At 47.5% G+C, this 22,100-nt stretch overlaps 1 long non-coding RNA gene across 2 annotated transcripts in view; it reads left to right on the forward strand.

Annotated features, from left to right (window-relative positions):
- The window catches only part of LOC140548810 (uncharacterized), a 41,521-nt gene extending 20,178 nt beyond the window's left edge, over positions 1-21,343 (forward strand). For both annotated transcript variants that reach the window (XR_011978938.1, XR_011978937.1), the window contains 2 exons: positions 19,916-20,115; positions 21,228-21,343. This is a non-coding gene — a long non-coding RNA (uncharacterized lncRNA). The remainder of the gene's footprint in view (positions 1-19,915; positions 20,116-21,227) is intronic.
- Positions 21,344-22,100: the final 757 nt, after the last annotated feature.

The raw sequence follows: 22,100 nt of genomic DNA on the forward strand, positions 1-22,100 counted from the left end.
AACATTTAGTGCAGTCTCACACCAATTAAAGCGAAAGGATCGGTTCCATTGATCAGCCTAATTATTCGATACCAGAACCAGTTAATTTTGTTAATATCGGGACCGATATCTGATCCTAATATCGGATCGGTGCGTCTCTAGTTACACCCCTGTTGTTGTTGTTGTTGTTGTTGTTGTTGTTGTTGTTGACATTTAAGGGAATGTTGCTGAGGTATTTCTTTTAGTCTAAAAGGAAAGACTTCTCCCACGGCAGATCTGGAAATCTCGTCTGAGCATTTTTGGATTCCAGCTTCCAGAAAGGTGATGCGGTACTTCAGGCTGGAGGGAGTTTGGCCGAACAGGGGGGGGAATGGGAGCTGAAAGGAATGCCGTGTGTGTGAGAGGTCGACAGAGATGCAGAACAGCGTGCGGGGGACGTTCCCAAAAGCGGAAAACGGTGGAAAACTTCTGCGTCGGAAAAATGATTGTCACTTCCTTACTCTGCACGGTTCCATTGTTTTTGTTTTGTGTGTGTTTTTTTTTTTCTTATGATCCTACAGCCTTTCCAAAGAGCCTCATTCAAATCAGGGTCTTGGCTCCAGGTTTATCTGTCGCTGCTCTTTGTTTGGCTTGAAATACCTTCCTTTACTGCGTTCCCGAGACCCTTCTCCAGTTCACAACAATAATCATTTCCGTTACAGTCAGTGGTTTGTAATCCGCAGGGTATCCTGTTTTTGCACTGAATGCTCTGTAATCCTCTTGAATGCCAGAGTAGGCACCATTGATGAGGTAATCGCTCGCTTGTAGGAGCGGCATTTAACGAAGGAAATGCGGGAAAACGTGACGAAAGCTCACGCTTGTCCCGCATGACTGGATCGGACCATCATGGAATACCGAAGTCTGAACTAAGCAGCAGGATCGGCTCTGGCTGCGTCCCAGTTGAGTACTACACACTAATATACAGTGTATGTAGTTTATTGATGTTATTAATTGATGTTTTATCTTTTAGCTTTTTGATCAATTTCATGTTACAGATGTTTAGCCGGCGTCTTTCCATAGTTGATCTGCTCGTGGCTTCATTGGGACCACGGGTGACTGTTAACCCAGTGGCTAAAAGACAAAGGAGGTGTGGCTAAAGGTTGTTGTTGTTGTTGTTGTTGTACTTCAAAAATGCAGCAGGTCAGGCCTGATTCGTCCACTTTGATGGGATTTATTTATTAATTATGCCGACAGAAGTGCACCGAGGGCTCGAAGATGACTGTTGGTGCTCAGTGGTAATCTGCTGGATGGTGTAGGAACTTTGATTCAGATCCCAGCAGGAGTGTGTGTGTGTGTGTGTGTGTGTGTGTGTGTGTGTGTGTGTGTGTGTGTGTGTGTGTGTGTGTGTGTGTGTGTGTGTGTGTGTTCTCTCAGCTACATGATAGAGCGTTGAGTCATGTGGAAGTGTGCCAGAGAGTTACTGGAAGCTGCGTTTTCTATCAGCGTCTGCCTCCTTAATATATCAGCCTGCGCTGTGCGGAGGAGTCTGCTGAGAAAACATCGGCTTCACTACGGGCGCTTTACAGGAGAGCGCAAAAAACACCACCACCTGTTCATGCGGCGCTTAGTAGCTTGTTAAAGGCCCGTTTTAGCTAGATGTTGACCTTGTTTATATAAGCTACATATACACCAATCAGCCATAACATTAGTTGGTTAATTGGCTCCAGTGGCTGGAGGGGTTGTGGAGGACGCAGGAGACCCTTAGAGCTGCATTAGGATGCTTTGATAGCTCGGCCAGTCGTGCAGTACATGGTCGGACGGTATATTGTCGGCCCTAATTATCAGATCTGCTGTTGTCGTCGTCGTTGTCGTCGTCACTGTTGTTGTTGTAGCTGTAGCGTCTCAGCAGTGCAGCGCGGCTGTGTGTAATTTCCTGGTGGAGTTGCTGAATGATGCAGTTCACAATGTTCAGTTTGTTATCAGATGGATCTAAAGATCACATTTACTTCCCCTCTGTGTGTGTGTGTGTGTGTGTGTGTGTGTGTGTGTGTGTGTGTGTGTGTGTGTGTGTGTGTGTGTGTGTGTGTGTGAGAGATGCAGCTCTCTGGTTGGTGTGTGGGTGATGTCACGGTAGCGGCACGTCAGCGGTGTGGTGAGTGCACCTGTACAAACAGCTCAGAGAGAGAAATGCGAGGCGTGAAACTGCAGCCAAACCCCCACCCTTTTCTCCGGTGGTGTCTGGAGTGTTTCTCTCTCTCTCTCTCTTTTTCTCTCTCGCTCTTTTTCTCGCTCTGATCTCCACAAAATACCAATAAAAACATGTAAAGGGTCCATCCAGACCTTCAGCATGAGGAAATTAACAGCAATGCTGCGTTCACACAGCAGGTAAAGTGACCTAGATCAGAGTTTCTCAACAAATCTTTTATTATTATTATTAATTAATTTACTAATTTATTTATTTATTATTGGGTTGGCAAGATACAAAGCTTAACGCAACCGAAACCGAGATGACCAACATGTACATCATGTTCTCTCAAGGAGAACCTCCAAGAAGCCGTCCGGGCCCACCCAGTACAATTACACCCCTTCCACCCACCTCCTTGATCTTAAATGAACTTGGATATACAAATTTCCCAAAACATGCAAAAAGAATCCTGATCTATTCATATAAAAAAGAAAGTACGATTAGAGATAATGGGTTATCTTTATTGTGGTGCTCTTAGCAGGTCAGGTTGCATGAATTCCGATCTGGCTGGTTACACCAAGTCGCTTTGCTGCATATCGGACATGTATCGGATTTCACTGCCACCTATGAAAGATTCAGGTTCTGTGTGTTTTCCTGTTTCACGCTGCCACACAGGCGACACATCTGCGTTTACGATCTACGATGGGGGAAGCTAGGCTAATGTGGCTAACAAACACTGGGCTGTCCCTAGTCTGCCTGTAGTCTGGGGCCCATTTGAGTAGATAGGTTACCTGTATTGGCAGGTAGTTTGTGTTGGAAGGTGTTTTTATTAAGGCCCTGCTCACTTGTATCCAGGTGTTTTTAAGAACAGAGGGTACAAATACCTTACCAGGGTTAAGTCAGATTGATCCCTCAAGAAGCAGCGTAACGGCCAAAGCAGACCTAAATCAGAGGCGTTAAATTAGGAGACGGCTGCTGGGTAAAATCTAAATGGTAAGTCCCGGCCTTAGAAATTAGAGCCGAAACAGTTCAACAATTTCAACAAAATGTCAGCAATTATTTGTTTTTACATGTGTATCATGTTCCATGGGTAAGATGTCCTTTTTTTTTTTATACCAACGTAAAGAGGCTGTGCACCTACATTTGAATAAATAATAGTAAATAATTTCGGTACGTTCTTGCTTATTTATCTGCTACCTCTCTACAGGGACTACACGAGCATGTGCTTAAAGTAGCTGAATGCATTTATTAGAAGGGGTGTCCACAAACATTTGGACATGTACAGTGTTTGTCTTCTGCGGTTCTAGTCGAAGACCAGTGCAGGTTAAGTTGCCGAGCCCTGACCTCGCTCCAGCGTTTGCACATTTTCATGTTCCTGATAAGAGCTAATGCTGGTGATGCCAGTGACTGTGTGTTCAGTGAATTACCCGACTGTGACTTACAGTGTGCCTTTGTTTTCTTTTCCATGCGTGTACACCCTTCTTCCTCTCTCTCTCTGTGTGTGTGTGTGTGTGTGTGTGTGTGTGTGTGTGTGTGTGTGTGTGTGTGTGTGTGTGTGTGTGTGTGTGGAATGCCTGCAGCAGCAGAGCCCTGTAGAAAGCTTCAGAAGGAAATTCCAGGCTGCTAAGAGGAGGGCCAAAGGTTACTGCTGGTGGAATCTCATTTTCTGCTCGGCCGCCGCTGAAAAATAGCCGGCTGACGCGGAGCGGCACACAAAGGCTGAGACGGCGGACAGGCAGCGGGGGGTTCGAGGGAGGGAGGGGGTGGCTTTTATTGGAGCGCTTTGAGCTGCCGAGGACTGTTAGAGGATCCGCTGGTATTCCCCACCACACTGCGCGAGTGTGTGTGTATGTGTGTGTGTGTCTTATCTTTGTAGGAGGAAATGAATGGTGTTGTGCCTGACACCCACACGTTCAGCAGGTGTCCCTCAGGAATACGGGGGAAAAACGGGAACATTTGGGATGTAGAAGTGTTTGTGCAGCTGCGTTTGCGTCTCTGAGATCTGTCCTACTTTTTTTTTTGTATAAAGCTAAAGATCTTTTTACGTCGGTTTTTTTTTTGTAGCTGAATTTGGGGCGGGGCTCAAAGTGTGACCTGTCTTCACTGCAGTGGATTACACCTTCCACCTGTAGGGGGAGATCAAGAGCAAATGAGTTACAAAAAATATATTTATAATATAACTTTTTTCATTGTTCGTAGCTCCCCCAGCACCTGCAGTGCTCCAGACATTAGTAAGGTCCGGCCAGCCACCGCCTCTTTTCTTACTGCCGCCGATGTGGCATTGCCAGGCAGCCGACACGCTCTGAGGAAAGCACCGGGTCCTACCCGAGCCCACCCTACAACAATTCTCACATACTGCTGCTTTAAGGCGTTAGATATAATTGCTGTCTTTTATGTGACCTGTTTTTTTATTTTATGCTCAAGTTTAATAATAATAATTATTATAATTAGTCCTTATTAAACCTGATATTACGGTCAGTCCATTGCTGCACATCTCAAACAGCAGAAACTCACAGTTTAAATAATGTAAAATTTGTTGAATTTGGGGACGGACTGACGGACTGAATGCTACTTTTTGATCAGTTTTATTGATTTTTTTTTTTTTTTCCTGGTAAAAAACACACACACACACACACACACACACACTCTGTATGCTCTATTGTAAGCTTCAACCAGTTGTTAGCTACATTAGGCTTTTAGCTAAAGACTGTTTGACTATGTTTGGCGTATCAGAAGCTACTTAAGTTAATAGTAAATTAGTAGTATTATTTATTTATTTATTTTTTTATATTTATATTTAGATTTATTTGAAATAGCTGAGTCTCTTTTAAAACTGGATATTGACATCAAATGAAACGTGTTCTGCAGGATTGTGGAGAACGTGTACCTTAGTCAGATCAGTTTCCCGGATGGGGATGCGTTTGCTGATCTGCAGTACGGGCTAATTAATGCATTGCCGTCTCAGCACTAAGCCGGCGCTTTCTGCTCCTGACAGAAATGCAGAGACTGTGATTTCCGGGCTGCGCTCCTGCTGGCCTTCCTGCCAGAGTGTTCTGGGTTTACAGCAGAGGAGGCTGGTTTTGCAGTGGCTGCTAGTGAAGCTGAGACTAAGCCTTATTGCTGTGCTCCATTAATCCGCCTGTTAGGATGGAGAACGGCGTCTCCGTCGGTCCTACCCCGGGCCGGATCGCTGCTGCTGCTGCTGAGGGGTTCAAAAATTAGTGCATTGAGCTACTTTAGGTTGTACAGATTGCGCACACACACACCACACACACACACACACACACACACACAGCTTGTCCAGTCCCTTTATATCTGGACACCACGCTGCCTAATGTCAGGCGTGGGCTATAAAGGGGTATAAAGCCCCCCAGCATTGAGTGGACCGGAGTTCTCAGAAATGGTGGATGGTGCGCCATTCCAACTTTTAGGAGGAGTTGGATTTGTGATCATCCGACATCCTGACCTCACTAACAATCAAATCCTCACAGCAATGCTCAGAGCTGGACAGTAGAGACTCCAACAGTTACTTCAACAAAAGCTGGATCCACTCGTGTAACACCCTTGATTTCAGAAGAAACAATGAACAATGAGCAGGTGTCCCAATACTTTTGTCTAGTGGCGTACCTCGTTTTACTCCTCAGAAAAGACATATCTGTACTCTTGGAGCTGCTAGCGCCCCCTACTGGGTCTAGCAGGGATATACCTAGGAGTTTGTTGTTGTAACATGAGCTGTTTATATGGTCATGCTTTGATGCAAAGCTGTTCCAGACTTTGTGTAGCGTTACCGTGTGTGTGTGTGTGTGTGTGTGTGTGTGTGTGTGTGTGTGTGTGTGTGTGTGTGTGTGTGTGTGTGTGTGTGTGTGTGAGAGAACCTGAGCTTCTTCTTCTCTATCCTATCTTATTGGCGTCCTGTGTGTGAACTAATGTAGGCAGATAGAGCTGCTTCAGCCCTGCCAGCACTGCAGAACACACACCCACACTTCATTTATAATGCTCACACACACACACACACACACACACACACACACACACTTGCACACGGATCATGAGTGAGAGAGACTGAGAGGATTAGTGTAGATTATCCTCCACTCAGTGGTCAGTCATTCATGCTGCAGTTATGCAACACATGCTGTTGTTTTTCTCTCTCTCTCTGTGTGTGTGTGTGTGTGTGTGTGTGTGTGTGTGTGTGTGTGTGTGTGTGTGTGTGTGTTCCTCCTAAATTAGTTCTACCAGTTAACCCTCCCATCCCTAATCCCCCCTCCAGCACTCGCAGTGCTCCCGGCACTCCTCCGATACATGCAAAGCCAGTCACCGCCTCCAACATGGCATTGCCAGGCAGCTGGCACACCTGTGCCCACCAGCCTTGCTTTTAAGAGTGATTATGGGGGAGAGGAAGAGCGCGAGAGAGCATGGCCAGTTGTCCTCTCTCAGACTCTCTGCTCGGGATTTGAACTCACGCCCCACCGGCCAAAGCGGTAGTGCATTAGACCGCTGAGCCGCTCTGAGACCAGCCTGCTTTGATTGGATTCACACCGGCGGACAGAACTGGAAACAAGCCGCTGGGCAGCAGAGTGGTATCGGGCAGGCGTCGCTCTGTTAGGGCTGTGTATTGGCAAGAACCTGGCGATACGATAGTATCACAATACAGGGGTTACGATCCAATATGTTGGAAATATTGCGATGCTGTCAGCATGTTTTGATATTGTGATTTATGAAGGAGAATGGTCATAGTATCCGAGTCGACTGTTTATCCAATCAGAGCGGTGGGATCTGATGACCACACTGCTACCTACTGGTCGGAGTTTAAAAACAACACTAAATTAGACACGTGTAAACTATTACTAAGAATCGATACAGTATTGCAAGTCACATCACGATACTTCGATATATCGAGATTTCCTGACATGCCTATTCTGTGATCACTGGGTTAGCTAAACTGCCACCACTGGGTCTTTGGGGAAGCCCTTTAGTCCTCTCCAGAGGTCCCGTAGCACGTCTGAGCCTGTGCTCGGACTCCATCCTTCAAAGCTGGGGTATGCATTGGGAGGAGTGTCATTGTAGTGTACTGTAAGTGTATACGTATAAAGGCACTGAATGGACAAAAGTATTGGGACACCTATATGTTACACCTACAGGAGCTTTTATGACCTGCCATTCTTAATTCAGTCTAAGAAACCTTCTTATCCTACATTTTATATATATATATATATATATATATATATATATATATATATATATATATATATATAAAAAACAGTGTTTACATAAATATGTAACTGCTCCGCCTACAGCAGTTTAGCCCCGCCCATTCAGGCTGATGGGAACTGATGACATTGGTGAAAGGAGAACAGTTCAGCACCTAAAAACAAACGTAGTCATGAAGCTTCGGTCAGATGCAGCGGCGTCACTGGTATGAAGGTATTGTGTGTGTGTGTGTGGGGTAGATGGTCTCTGTGTGTGTGTGTGTGTGTGTGTGCTCTGGCTGTGGGTGTTTTGAGTCTGAGCAGTGGAAACGCAGCGCTGGTTGGTTTGTTTGTATGGAAAATGGTTGAAGCTCAGAGGCAGTTTGTGGTTTCTGTTGGAGGAGTGGTGTTCCCCGCGGTTTGTTGTGGAACCTACTAGAGGAACCTTCTCTCGTTCTCCGCTGCTGATGTGTTCAGGGTTATGTCGTGTTGCTGTTGATATTTGACACAGATGTTACCTGTGCTACCTGTGCTCTGTTTGTTTTGGCTGACCTTCTTCTCTTGGCCTTCAGTCAGAATGCTCGCTCTCCGACGTGCACGATTAGCAGAGGCCGAGCGAAGTGCCGCCTCCGCTGCCTGCTCTCCACCACATCCCTCACACTGTGGGTATGTTCATCGTAGACGTCATGAGCTGTGTACGTACGGCGCTCGTCGGTGGCTCTGATGATGAGGTGACTCCCTCCTCAAAGTGCTCAGTTTCTGCAGACTGAGGTCTCGGCAGCAGTTTGGAGGTGGTCCGTCACGCTCTTGGAGAGTCGCTCTTACTGTAAACGCAGTCGTTAAGTCAGGACCTGGCAACCGTGGCAGAGCTGGATGCTGCCGCCGGTAATCAATCAAACTTTCTCATGTAATTAAAACTCTCTGATGTCGCCGGGCATAATGGAATGATTACACTGCTGCGTCTGGGAGACTGATTTTTGTGGTGTTACCTACGCTGTGTCCAAATCTTTGTGGACACCCCGACTTCAAGTTGCACCCACTGCTGACGCAGATCAGCTGGTCATGATTCTGTAGAGAAAAACCGCCAGTAGAATTGGACTCTCCTATTTGGAGGAGATGGATAAACATGACCCTATTGGCACCATGCTGCCTAATGCCAGGCGTGGGCTAGAGGGGTGTAAAGCCCCCCGGCATTCAGCTGTGGAGCAGTGGAATGATGGCTGGTGCTCCATCCACTATTATTGGGATGAGGTGGGATGGTAATCATCGAACGTCTTGACCTTGCTAATGCTTTTGTGTAGCTGAATGCAATCAAATCCTCAGAGCAGTGCTTAAAGCTCCAAAATCTAGTAGGAAGCCTTCCTTCCTAGACAAAATCACGATAAGCGTTTTTTAAATACCCTTGATTTCAGAGGAAACTGAATTTGCAGTGTCCCATTACTTTTGTCAATGTAGTGTATGGGTACTGAGTATTGTTAGATGTATGTGGTTTTGTATGGATGTCCAGAAGACCACAAAACCTGTACTTTAGACCTAAAAATATTTGACCTAATAATAAGAAACTTATCTTGCTAATTGAAATTCATTCAATTTTATTATTATTATTTATTTTTTTAATCTTTTTGCCGACAAATTTGCCATTTACCCACGTTTGGGCCTTAACTCTTTGTGCACTAGGGTTATTCTTCAGTTATGAATCTTACTGCAGAAACCGTTGTCAGTTATTTGGTAACTGTTGGGTTTAGCATGTCTTGTGGTGTCCCACAGGGTTCTGTTTTGGGGCCTATGAAGCTGGTGTCAGATATGATCGTAATGTAGTTATGAGAGTAACAGACAAAGTGTAGGCTTAAATACAGGGTGCACTGGGATAACTGACCGAGCCACGAAGAGTGTGATTGGTGACACTCCAACCCCAGTGTTTGTTAGCAGGGTTAGCCTAATGCCCCACAACCCCCCCCCCCCCACTCGTAACTAAAGAAGCACACGGCAGATACCAATCACGTCTTGGGTGATGGACTGCATCTGTGGGCAGTGATCAATCATGTCTGTTTGATTTTTCACTGAACTATTCCTTTAAGTGTGTGTGTGTGTGTGTGTGTGTGTGTGGATTCAGAGGGGAAAAAGGCCGGTGTTTATCCAGAGCCACGAGGGCAGACGGCTGCTCTGAACTCCGACCCTTCGGAGAACACCAGGGGTTAAAGGTCTAGAGGAACAATGCCTTGAGCTCAGGAGTGGACAGAAAGGGAGCGAGAGAAGGAGAGGAGTCTGTGGAGCATCTGTGATTCTGCCCAGTATGTCCATAAGTTTGTGGACACCTAACAAATGCATTCAGCCGCTTCAAGGTGCACCTATTTCTGACACACAACATGTGCAAATGCGCACACACAGCCTGTCTAGTCCCTGTAGAGAAGCACTACCAATAGAATAGGACTCTCAGGAGCCTAAGATGAGCATGAACCTATTACCACCATGCTGCCTAATGCCAGAGGTGGGCTAGAGGGGTACAAATCCCCCGCAGGATTGAGCTGGAATGATGGCGCCTTAATTCCTTGACGGTAGAGACAGTTACTCCAACCAAAGCAGGATACGCTCCTCTTGATTTTTTAGAAGAAACTGTGAAGGAGCAGGTGTCCCAATACTTTTGTCCATACCGTGTGTATCAGATACCAGCTTTTTTTAAATTAATTATTTTTTTTATTTACATTAGCTCCTATCTTAAGTCTGTAGAGTGGTCAGAATGTTTTTGGCAGTGGCTGTGATTGGTCAGATGGCTCATGCATATTCATGGTGGTGGTTTTAATGTTGTGGCTGGTTGTAATGGTGTGGGTAGCAGTAGGCCTTGCCAGGGAGGATATGCAGTGCGCAGAATGGCTGGTTAATGGTACTCCATTGTAAGATAATGACTGACTGTAATAGCTGACTAATTCCTCAGGCTATTGCGCATTCTATTAGGAAGGAGGGGTGTGTGTGTGTGTGTGAGGAAGAGAGAGAGAATGGCAGAGAGACACTGTGTACTGAGTCTGAATGTTACTGGGCTATTTGGCAGGCCTGCGGCCGATGAATGGAAAGCCGTAGTGGTCTGACAGTGCTGCTTCACTGGGAGATGAATCATGTGCCTCTTGAAAGAGCTCTGAAGTGTGTGTGTGTGTGTGTGTGTGTGTGTGTGTAAAATAACCCCAATGAAAGCTACTGAGCTGTTTTCCCACTGGAGCTGAATACCAGAGTGGCTGCGGAGCCCAAGCGGTAGTTTGTGGACGTGTTGTTGGTTCATAAGCGGTCGCTCTAATTGCGTAAGCAGCTGCACTCGGGAGCCGCTTTCAAAGCGCGAGTGTTTGCGCCTCGGCTCGGCCGCTCTGAAACCAGGACACGGCTCTGAAACCGAGAAAGCTGATACAGGGAAACGGGTGCTGTTTACCGCGGAACAGCGGGCAGTTGTTCTAGACGTGTACTGATATCCAGCTAGATAATATTGAGAAGAGCGGCTGCGGCGGCTGCAGCGGCTGCGGAGGGACCGGCCTTTTAGCTAGTCCTGATCCAGCTCCACTGCTCAGTTACAATACATAGACAAAAGTATTGGGACACCTGCTCATTTATTTATTGTTTCTTCTGAAATCCTCCTGCTGCTGCTGCTGTAAGAGGAACTCTCTCTACTGTCCAGGGAAGAAGGCTTTCCAGTAGATTTTGGAGAAGCATGGCTGTGAGGATTTGATTGCAAAAGGCAGGATGACTATAATGATCACCACCCAATCTCATCCTCATCCTCATCCTCATCCTCAGCTCATCCAAAAAGTACTGGACGGAGCACGAGAACACTGTTCCTTCACAGCTCAATGCTGGGGGGCTTTATACAACATAAAGGAGCTGAATGAATTCATTAGAAGGGGTGTCCACAAATAATTGGACACCAAACCTGTCTTTGCTGAAAGGGTGCTTTCGGGGGAAAAGGTTAAGTTCTCCACTTTTAGATCCCTATTTTTGAAAAAAAGGCTGTCAGTGCTTTCGAATAACACCCACATCGTGTGTGTGTGTGTGTGTGTGTGTGTGTGTGTGTGTGTGTGTGTGTGTGTGTGTGAGAGAGTCTCTGTTAGTAAACACAGGGCAGGCCCTGGGGTGTTTATGGCACTGTTTCTGACTGAGGCTTTAAATCACTCAGTAGCGTCCGCAATCATACAGTCAATCTCGAGCGCACACACACACACACTCACACACACTCGCGTGCTCTCACACAGAGCGAGAGCAAGAGCGAGAGAGCTGATCTCACCTCAGCTCATTAGCTCCAGCTCGAGTGCATCTGCTGTTGTTTTTCCCCTCAGTGCTGTTCTGCTCGGTGTGGCTTTTCATGTAATTAGTGCACTGATTGGAGCCCGGACTGGAGAGCTCCTCAACACTCAGCACTCAGCATCAAACAGTCAGCTCGTGTGTGTGTGTGTGTGTGTGTGTGTGTGTGTGTGTGTGTGTGTGTGTGTGTGTGTGTGTGTGTGTGTGTGTGTGGATCTGTGAGTGTATGAGGTGGAGGAAGCTGTCTGGTAGTCCAGGAGGAGTGTGTGAGGTTGGTATTATTAGGAAATTGTGTTCTGGCTGATTGAGCGATTTGGGAGGATCGGAAATGAACGGTGGTTCTGTTTCCTGGTGTAACCGGACTTGCTTGACCAGTGGCAGGACGTGGTCCTTTATAGGGTACCGTGGTGATGATACGGACCTATCAGGTAAAGCCTGATTGCACACCAGACGCGGTGCAGCGTTCATGACCTGCTACAACCATTTTTCCACGCTTGTTAAAATAAATGTTCGGGACGTTTTCAGTTCCGATCTGGGAATCTTTCATGGAGTATGGAAATCCGATGCATATCCGATACGTGGTTTGAGTCAGATATGGTTTAAAAAAAGAAAAAAGAAAAAGAAGAAGCAGCATTATGTGAGAATCTGCATGACTGACTAGCTCCTGGGCTCCCCCTACAGTCAGGAAGTGGAGTTCACGCGTTGAGCCACCCAAAAAGATCCATTAGTGGATGAGCTGAGGGATACAGAACAGTCACTGGAGGGTAAAGAAGCATGTGGGCTGAGGCGGTAGAGCGATCCTACCTACGTGACTCGGGTTACGCAGCGAGTGTCCAGTGCCTTACCAAGTTACGTACTGCAGTTTCTCATGTGTCGAACCCGGAGTAGCAGCGATAACGCCGCTGCTCTTCCCGTTACAGTGACAGCGGTTATTTAAAGCTAACGATGCTACATAGTGGTGAGCGAAGTCTGCAGTGCCCTCTAATGGTTGAAGGAGGAGCTGCAGCATCCTGTGTGCAAAATAAGGATGATCTGATCTGACCGGCTTTCAGGATTGGCTAATATGTTTGTCGAATAGTTGTGGGTACAGAATGCTAACGGTCAGCTAACGGGCGACTGCACTGGCTAGCATTGAGTAACGGGCTGGAAATGGGGGGAGAGGGAGAGCCGTGCTGCCCAACCAGAAAGAACAAGGCCATCTACAGTATTCGCAAACCAGTAAACGGGCTGTTTCTGTGCCTGTGCCTGTAATGCTAAAAAGATATGCTGTATGTAAATGAGCTGTGCTCTGATTGGCTGTTGTGGATGGGTGGAGCATTAATGGATCTTCTCTATTAATGATTACCTGAAGATCGTCTGGCGTAAAGGTCCATATGGTCAGTATCGTCCGGCTCGAAGGCCGGTAAATGAGCTGCTCTGGTGAATCAGTGATGTGACACAGTTCTATTATGCAATTGTGTGTGTGTGTGTGTGTGTGTGTGTGTGTGTGTGTGTGTGTGTGTTTGGGGAGGGAGCTTGAGGGGTAGAAAGAGGAACGGAGAGAGATGAAACGAGAGAGAGAGCGAGCGAGAGAGAGAGGGCGCGAGTGCGGGAGAGGGAGGAATGTGTGAAGGTCTGTCTGGTCCTCTGGGGGGGAGAGAGTGAGCGAGTGCAGCTCAGAGCTCTGAAAGAGAAAACGGCTGATGGAGGGATGGGGGAGGGCGAGAGCGAGCGAGAGAGGAGGGCGAGAGAGAGAGAGAGGAGGGCGAGAGAGAGAGAGAGAGAGAGGGGGGGTGAACGAGTTCATTCTGCTGCTGGCAGGCAGCCAAGGCTCTTGCCTCTCTCTCCTCTCTTGCTCGCTCGCTGTGTGTGTGTGTGTGTGTGTGTGTGTGTGTGTGTGTGTGTGTGTGTGTGTGTGTGTGTGTGTCAGTGCCAGAGGGAGTGTGTTTCCCCTCCTGTCTGCAAACCAGTCACTGTTTATTCTCCCTGTAACACACACACACACACACACACACACACACACACACACACACACACACACACACACACACACTTTTTCCCCTCCTTTTTTCTCTCTCCCACACATTATTTCTCTTTCATTGACACTCTCTCTCTCTCTCTCTCTCTCTCTCTCTCTCTCTCTCTCTCTCTCTCTCTCTCTCTGAGCTGGTGTTTGATGTGTTTGTTAATTGATGGATATTTTACATCTTGTTAGAAACTGTGCCTCGGCTTGGCGCTGTATTTAGGTCTGCTTTGGCCGTTGCTCTGCTTCTTGAGGAATTTGACTTTGTGAGGTGTTAGCACCCCCTGCTGGGCTGGCAGGATTATTCCAGCATATTGGAATCTTAAAAGGAGTTATCGTCTCCAGAGAAGGGTTTCAATGAGATGAGATTTTTACAGGATGGTAACTATAAAGTCTCAGAGTACCATCATTTTGCGGTGTTGCCGTATATAATCTTTCACAACTAATCTTCCCCACCTTCTTCTCCACCTCCTCCATCTTCTCCTTTATTAATTAAAATCTAAACTATAAATAAAACATGATCAGTTTTAGAATGGAAGTAAATTTAGCCCCCTGAACGGTTGGGGCAGTGTGTACTTGCAGCGTATAGTGTACACCTTGCCTGGCTGGGGAATCGAACCCTGGTCTGATGCAGGGAAGGCAGTGGTGTTTTTAGGTGAGCAGTGACTGGATGAGGTGGTGTTTGTTTTTCGGCCGACCCGCTGTAGGAACACATGCTCTCTTACTGTGGTCTATAGGGAGAGCAGCTTTAATCGGCTTAGCTCAGTCAGAGCTACAAAGTGTGTGTGTGTGTGTGTGTGTGTGTGTGTGTGTGTGTGTGTGTGTGTGTAGGCCTTCCTTTAGACACCTGTGTGTATTTATAGCTCGGTGCTTTTACAGAAGGATCTGCTGACTGCTACTTGTTTTTGTGTTCCTTTTAACCTCAGCCCTGATCTGCTGCAGCAGTAGGTGCAGATTAGTGTATGTGTGTGTGTGTGTGTGTGTGTGTGTGTGTGTGTGTGTGTGTGTGTGTGTGTGTGTGTGTGTGTGTGGTTAAAATGTATATCTAAATATTTTCCAGCCTTTTCCAGAATCGATCTCTCCATGGTCATGCGTTCCTTCTGACCGGTCTGTAGTGGGAGGCGTAGGCCGGCGCATCTCTTATTAATTACTTGCTAGTCTCCTTTTACATAGAGAATAATATAAAGCTGAGCCCTGTTGTTATTGGCTGGTTTACAGCGCTGCAATAGCAGAGCCTAGCTTAGCATAGCACAGAGCCACATGGCAAAGCCTAGCCTAACCTAGCACGGTTTGTAACACACGAAGAGGCTGACCTTCCGCTCCCGTCCCGGCGCGAGAAAAGCCGAAGTAACGAGACATGGTTCCCGTAGCAACCAGCAGTGCCATAATTGCTCTCCAGCATCAGCAACGCCATATTCTCCTGAAGTCGCCGGCACACTTTACTGTAGTGGGCCGTACTCTAGTGGGCGGGTCTGTGTAAATATTAGGGGTGCTAATATACAGAGTCAAGACTGTGATGTCACAGTTTTGGGGGTTTGGAATCGGCCCGTTTTCCAGCTCTGTTTTGGTTCTGCTGGATGACTTTTGAACTCTGTGTTAATTTGCATTGAGTTGAAGCCAGCTTGCACCACCCGCTGTCCCACCACCTGCTTTAATCAATCAATTAATCAATCAATCAATCAATTAATTAATTAGGCTGCTACCTGTAGAAAATGAATGGAGGCGAAATTTCGGGTGATGAATTGGTGTATTTGTTGAGACGTGGTGGAGCCAGTTGTCGTTAAAGGCATCAGTCTTAAAATGGTGTGTGTGTGTGTGTGTGTGTGTGTGTGTGTGTGTGTGTTTCATAAACAATTAGGCAATTTCCGCATCAGCTCGTCAGCTTCTTGCCAACACTGCTATTCTCAGCTCTGCATGTTCAGCTTGCTGCAAGTCATCCCACAGTCCTCTCACAATCACAGTGTGTAGCAATACAATCACAGTATGGTGTATTATGTTATACAGCCCTAACCCTTACACACACACACACACACACACACACACACACACACATGCACAGCTCAGTGAAGCAAAAACAAGAGCCCCCGTTTATTTCTGCGTAAATCAGTCTGAGCTGCAGGAAGGAAGTGGGTTGCTGGCGTGCCCCTCTCTGTAGTAAAAAAGGGGGGTGGGGGGGTGGATCGACTTCAGGGGAACAGGCTGTGAGGGACAGAGCGCAGCGTTCTCGCTGAACTCTAACTGCACACTGCCGAGGGAGTGATTTACAGCCTCTCTCAGGACTGAGAGCGTGCTGGGGTTGCTGGCCTTACAGGAACCGAGCTCCTATTAAGATCCATACAGGTGAGGAGAGCGGCCGGCCAGGTGTTTTTGTGGACTAGACTGCAGAAGCCTCTTCGTTACAGTGTTGTATGGAGATATGCTGGGTGTCCAAATGTTTATGGACACCATTTCTAATGCGGATGCATGAGCACAGCTTGTCTACTGCTGCCCTTATATTGATCAGTACTGATCAGTACTCTTGGGCTGTATAGGACCGTCTGACCTGGCCATGCTGGTCAGTTGCTGCTCCTCTTGTAGATCTTTCTAAACCCCTTTCCCAGACTCCTCTGCATCTACAGTCTTCTTTCTGAAGACCTCAGGGAGCTCTCTGGATCTGGCCATGGTGCGATTGAACCTTGAATGTGTGCTACTTGTTAGCATGATTGTTTGTTTGTTTGGTTTTTAGACAGCTGGTCATGACTCTCGAGTTTCGGCGTGGTTTTGGTCGCATGTGGCGGTAAGCTTCAAAGCCACATGCTCTCATTTCGCACGCTCTCGTGTTTTGAGGAAGGTTAAGCTAGTTCACGAACACTTGCAGGGCTTGCAGAGATCATGGGTTCCACACAGCGTGATGTCCTGCCCACTTCATAAGGTTTATTGAAACAAGCAGTTACACTGTGCAATGAAATTCGTACTAGAGAACACACACACACACACACACACACACACTAAGAACACTAAAGTTACGCTAAGTAAAAGGAAAACACTAAGTAAAGAAAGTTAGAGTACATGCCTAACCCGTAAGAGCCTGTGGTGACGCACACGCCCCAAGACCTTCTTTTAACAGATGTGGAAAGTTCCTTACAGCGTTTAATCCTTCACTTTAACTCATGAAGTCCCAAAGTGACGCATACTCCACATCCTGGATGCGTCACAGGTCAGGTCGAGTCAAGAGGCTTTATTGTCATTTCAGCTATATACAACTATATACACTATATAAACACAGTGCAGACAGACAGTACAACACCCTACAGACGATGCAGACGAGACACAAATGGCCGACTAGAAAGTGTAAATAATTAAGACTGAGACTGAGACCGTAGTGGGAAGGCGGGTTGTGTAATCTATAAAATGTGTGTACTATGTTAAAAACAGTAGCGTGCAGCACAGGTTAGTGCGGTACTCTAGCAGCTATTTTAAGATAAATAACAGGTATGTGCAGAAGGTCAGGTTGGGAATGGAGATGCTCCGATCTGATATTAGGATCGGATATCGGTCCCGATATTATCAAAATTACTCAAATCGGGTATCGGATAGTTATGCTGATCCATCAAACTGATCCTTTCACTTTAACTTGTTGGTGTGAAACTGCTCTAAATGTGCAAATAAAACAAATTAACACACAGATAGATCTACTACATTTAAACATTTCATTTATTTATTATATAAACAATGTTTAAGTCAATCCTGATGCCTTAAGTCTCTCCCACATGGTGAGGTATACGGGTTATTAATTCAGCAATGGTATCGGATCAGTATCGGTATCGACCGATACACAGTTTATGTATTGGTATCGGAACTGAACTGAAAAAGCCGGATCAGTGCATCCCTAGTTGTGAATTTGACTAGAGGTGGATTGGGGTTAAAATGGTTAAGCTTAAGCATGGCTGTATTGGCCCTGTTCTGATCCGTTAGATCGGGTTGGGAATCATTTAAAATGATCCCCCGTTGTTGGTGTTATTGTCATTATTTTTCCCCCCTTCCCCAGGTCAGTCATTTTCAGCCCCCCTCCCTTAATTAGGACGTCCCTCATCACGTAACGCTACCAGCTCTGAGAGGGTGAAGGCTAGCATGTGCTTACTCTGACACACCTGAAGACCAGCCGGGCACTGAAGCTCAACACCAACGTTGTGGTACTAATGTTATGGGTGATTGCTGAGCACCCGTACTAGCTAACATGGGGCGATGGGAGGGGGGGGAGGAACGTCCTACCCACCCAGAGAGAGCAGGGCCAGTTAATGCTCTTTGGGACTACCGGTCATGCATGGCTGTGGCATCACCAGGGATCTAACCTGTGAGCTCTGGGTGATGGATTTCGCCGCCTGCACCGCTTGAGACTGCACCCTGCACCCCCTTTAAAGCTTTGTTACTCACTGTAGAGGCAAATGTAGTTTTCGGTGGGACGTCCAGATAACTGCGGATCATCGCACACCAGAGACCTCCTAGAGAAGACAGCAGAGGCGTTTGGCGTCAGTCTGTTGTTGTTGTTGTTGTTTACGTGTCAGAAAGCAGGCAGTCTTAATTAACGAGGCTGATGATGTGACAGAATTCAGAGACCAACTTGAAAACTTGTCTGGTCTCTTAGCAACAGATATCGTCGTGAGCTGGAGAGCGAGACGGCGAGCTTGAGAAGGTCTCGTTCAGTTGGTTTAACCACCGAGGTGTAGAAACACGACGCCCTGGAGACTTCAGCTGGCGGCTGTTGTCTGTGCTCCACTGTCCAGTCATATTCTACATGGACAGAAGTATTGGGACACCTGCTCATTCAATGTTTCTTCTGAAATCTTTTTTTGTTGGAGTAAGACAGCATAGCTTTAGTGAGGTCGGGATGTTGGATGATCATCAGCACCCCACCTTATCATCCCCAACCCCCCAACTTGGCACAGAAGTACTGGATGGAGCACCAACTATTTCCATTGCTCCACAGCTCAATGCTGGGGGGCTTTATTACCCCTCTAGCCCACGCCTGGTATTAGGCAGCATGGTGCCAATAGGGTCATGTTTACTATCTGCTCCAGAGAGTCCTATTCTATTGGCAGTACTTTTTCTCTACAGAGACTAGACAAGCTGTGTGTGTGTGTGTGTGTGTGTGTGTGTGTGTGTGTGTGTGTGTGTGTGTGTGTGTGTGTGTGTGTGTGTGTGTGCAGTTACACATCTGTCAGCAATGGGTGAATCTGAGTGGGGTGTCCACAAACATTTGGACATATAGTGTAGCTCTTTTAAAGAGGACCCTGGAGATCATCAGCCTGATCACATTAGTGTGCATCTGAGCCCACCAAAGTGGAGGGTGGGGAGTGGGGGGGGTACAGTGACCCATTCAGGCATTGCCTCCATGTAGTCAGCAGCAGGTGTTTACTACAGTCCATCTATCTATCAATCGCTCGTTCTCGCTCTCTCGCTCGCGCTCTCTCTTGCTCGCTCTCTCTCTCGCTCTCTCTCTCGCTCGCTCTCTCTCTCGCTCGCTCTCGCTCTCTCGCTCTCGCTCTCGCTCGCTCTCGCTCGCTCTCTCTCGCTCGCTCTCTCTCTCGCTCTCTCTCTCGCTCTCTCTCTCGCTCTCTCTCTCGGCTCTCTCGCTCTCTCTCTCTGTCTGTAGATAATAGGACTGATTTGAGCGCTCTCTCCTCTGAGACGCTCTGTTTTCCCTTTGGACACGTGGTTCTGTTAACCAGGGGGGTAAATATGTCTTGTTGCCTCGATTATAAGAAGTGGAGATGTCCGTTGGATCGGATTTTAATGGAATGGGTATTGGCTGTTTTAAGCCCAGTCCAGCTCCGATCCTTTGTTTTTACCGCTGTGCTCTAGCAGAGAGCTTTCTATGAATTATTGCGGAGCACATCTTACCTCAGTTGCATGGCCGTATTATCTAGGGCAGGGATGGGGGAGCTGCGGTCCTGGCGGCCGAGATCCCCGTACAGTTTTGTGCTCCTCCTGCTCAGACACACCTGATTTAACTCTCCCGGTAGTTGGCAGGTTTGGTCGTTGCGTAATCAGCAAACTGTGCTGGTCCTCTGACCGCTGACCTATAAACCAGATTTAGATCTGCGGATACTCAGGATTACGGTACTCGGATTACACGGTCCAAAAACTGGATCGGGACGTCCCCAATTATAGTTTTGAGTGAATGAATGAAATTAATTAATTATTTAATTAATTAATTAAGGGGCTGCATGATGTCGTCTGTACTGGTATACTGTGATATTCCACTACTCTATAAATAGTAATCCTAACCCTCTCTCTCTCTCTCTCTCTCTCTCTCTCTCTCTCCAGGTCATTGACTGCCAGGACTTGGTACTCCAGAATGGACAGTGTATGTGCCCCAGCCCCGCCCACATCCTGTGTGTAGAGGAAGTTGTGTAATCAGCATGTCCTCTCACCCGCAGCCGGTGCCTCAGAGCCGCAGGGCTGTGGACGCTCGCCACCTGCCAAACCCTGCCAGCCTCCCCCTGCAGCTGGCCCGCGCGCACACGGTACACACACACACACACTTACTCACACTCACCGCTTACTTAGAAACTCGAGCTTTGAAAGCCATTTGCTCTCGGCCGGACAGAATGGCTTTTTGGCGGCTGTGAAATGTCATTCATTCTCAGCAGTGGGTCGTACCAGTCGTGAGAGAGAGAGTGTGTGTGTGTGTTAATGATCTGTGAATCGGTCAATGAGCAGCAGAGCTGTGTGTCCTGAGAACAGGCTCCAGGTGTTATGAGGGTCACCTTAACGGTCTTTATATTACTGCTTGGGTGCGACACTGATTTTAATACAGTAGGAGATTGGGAACGGCTCCACTCCGCTCCCGTTCAGCAGTGTAAAATAAAAAACAAAACATATATATAAAAAATAGTAAACCCCTGTATTATATCCATCATATCGCCAGGTTCTAATCAACACACAGCCGTAGTCTGTAGCAGTGATCCTGTCAAAACTCAGGAGGAGTCAGAGTAGCATCTATGGCTTTAAACTGGAGCTCAATTCAGGTGTTCGAGGAACTGGGAAACAGGGCTGTATTGCCAGAAACTGACCCGGCTGCCGGAGTCCGGCTCAGGTCACAGGCTAATAAGATGATCTTCTGATGTAAGGTGCTGAACGCTAACCTGCTTATTGAGTTTATGTCCGATGTCCTTTTCGTTTGGAGCAGCGCGGCGACACGTGCAGGCCGGCTTATTTAGCCGTGTTTATCGCTGTTTTACAGTAAAAGCTGCTCTCGCAGCCTGCCTGCCTGCCTGCCTGCCTGCCTGCCTGCCAGCCGGCTGCGGTCGGACACTGTTCTTTTTGTTTGGTGACAGCGGTCTGGTCATGAGGTTTGTTCGGGGACATGGACTGCTTTGTTTTCGTGGCCCTGTTGCAGTCCGTGAGCTGGGCGGACAGATGGGAGACTGTACGTGAACAGATACGGGCCTGTGTGAGTTAGTGCTCCTACTGTACTCTAGCTGATGTCAGTACCAGCAGGGCCACACTGGAGCAGGTGCACACTCTTTGGCACGGCATGCATGAATGTAAGCCTGTTTTACATCTCGTGTGTGTGTGTGTGTGTGTGTGTGTGTGTGTGTGTGTGTGTGTGTGTGTGTGTGTGTCTTTCTAACAGGATGTTGGCATGGTGGACTTCCACCCGCGGGACTACACTACCCACCTGGCCCATGGAGCCCTGGCCCAGCCCCACCGCCGCAGGCCATCACTGCTGTCCGAGTTCCAGCCAGGCAGCGAGAGGTAGGGTGTACACACTTGCGCGCGCACACACACACACACACACACACACACACGGTCCTTTCCACAGGCAGCTATGAGCCTCCTATTTTGTTTATTTAAGACCTTGCATGTAGAGTTCGAGAGAGAGAGAGTGTGTGGTAGAGAGATATTTGCAACAGATGATGTTGGGCATGAGGCAAAGCAGTGACAACACTGTGATCAATATTATCAGTTATAATATATATAATGTTATCAGTAGACAGGGGCTGCCTAGCACTGCTGATTGGGAGGTTGCAGGTTCGGTCCTCAGTGATGCCACAGACATCCGTAAGGACCGTCCAGGAGGGCATAACTGGCCTCACTCTGGTCTTAGGGTGTCTCTCTTTACCAATCACCCACACATCAGTGGTAATACAGTCTGACAAATGATCGAATGTGGGGGTGGGGTGGGGGCGGGTGGGGTTTGGTCATTAGCCGTCCAGATTGGGTAGAAAACGGGGTAAGTGGTGTTAGGACTACAGCACACTTAGCTTAGCTAGCTCAGCCAGTGCAGCTGCTATTGATTAACTGACTAACTGCCCATGCTGGACCAGCTGTCTAACGTCATGACAGCGATGATGAGACTCCGTCTCCAGAACAGTCCTGAACCCATCGCTCATTTCTGTAAGGAGTAGCGGTTTGTCTGCTGCCGCTGTTACAGGCGATCCTGATCGCTCTGTGTACACAGACTGATCCTGGTGATGAAAATGGGTTTCGGCTGATGTGCTGCGCC

The sequence above is a fragment of the Salminus brasiliensis genome, unplaced genomic scaffold (genome assembly GCF_030463535.1).
Source record: "Salminus brasiliensis unplaced genomic scaffold, fSalBra1.hap2 scaffold_117, whole genome shotgun sequence".
NCBI lineage: Eukaryota > Metazoa > Chordata > Actinopteri > Characiformes > Bryconidae > Salminus > Salminus brasiliensis.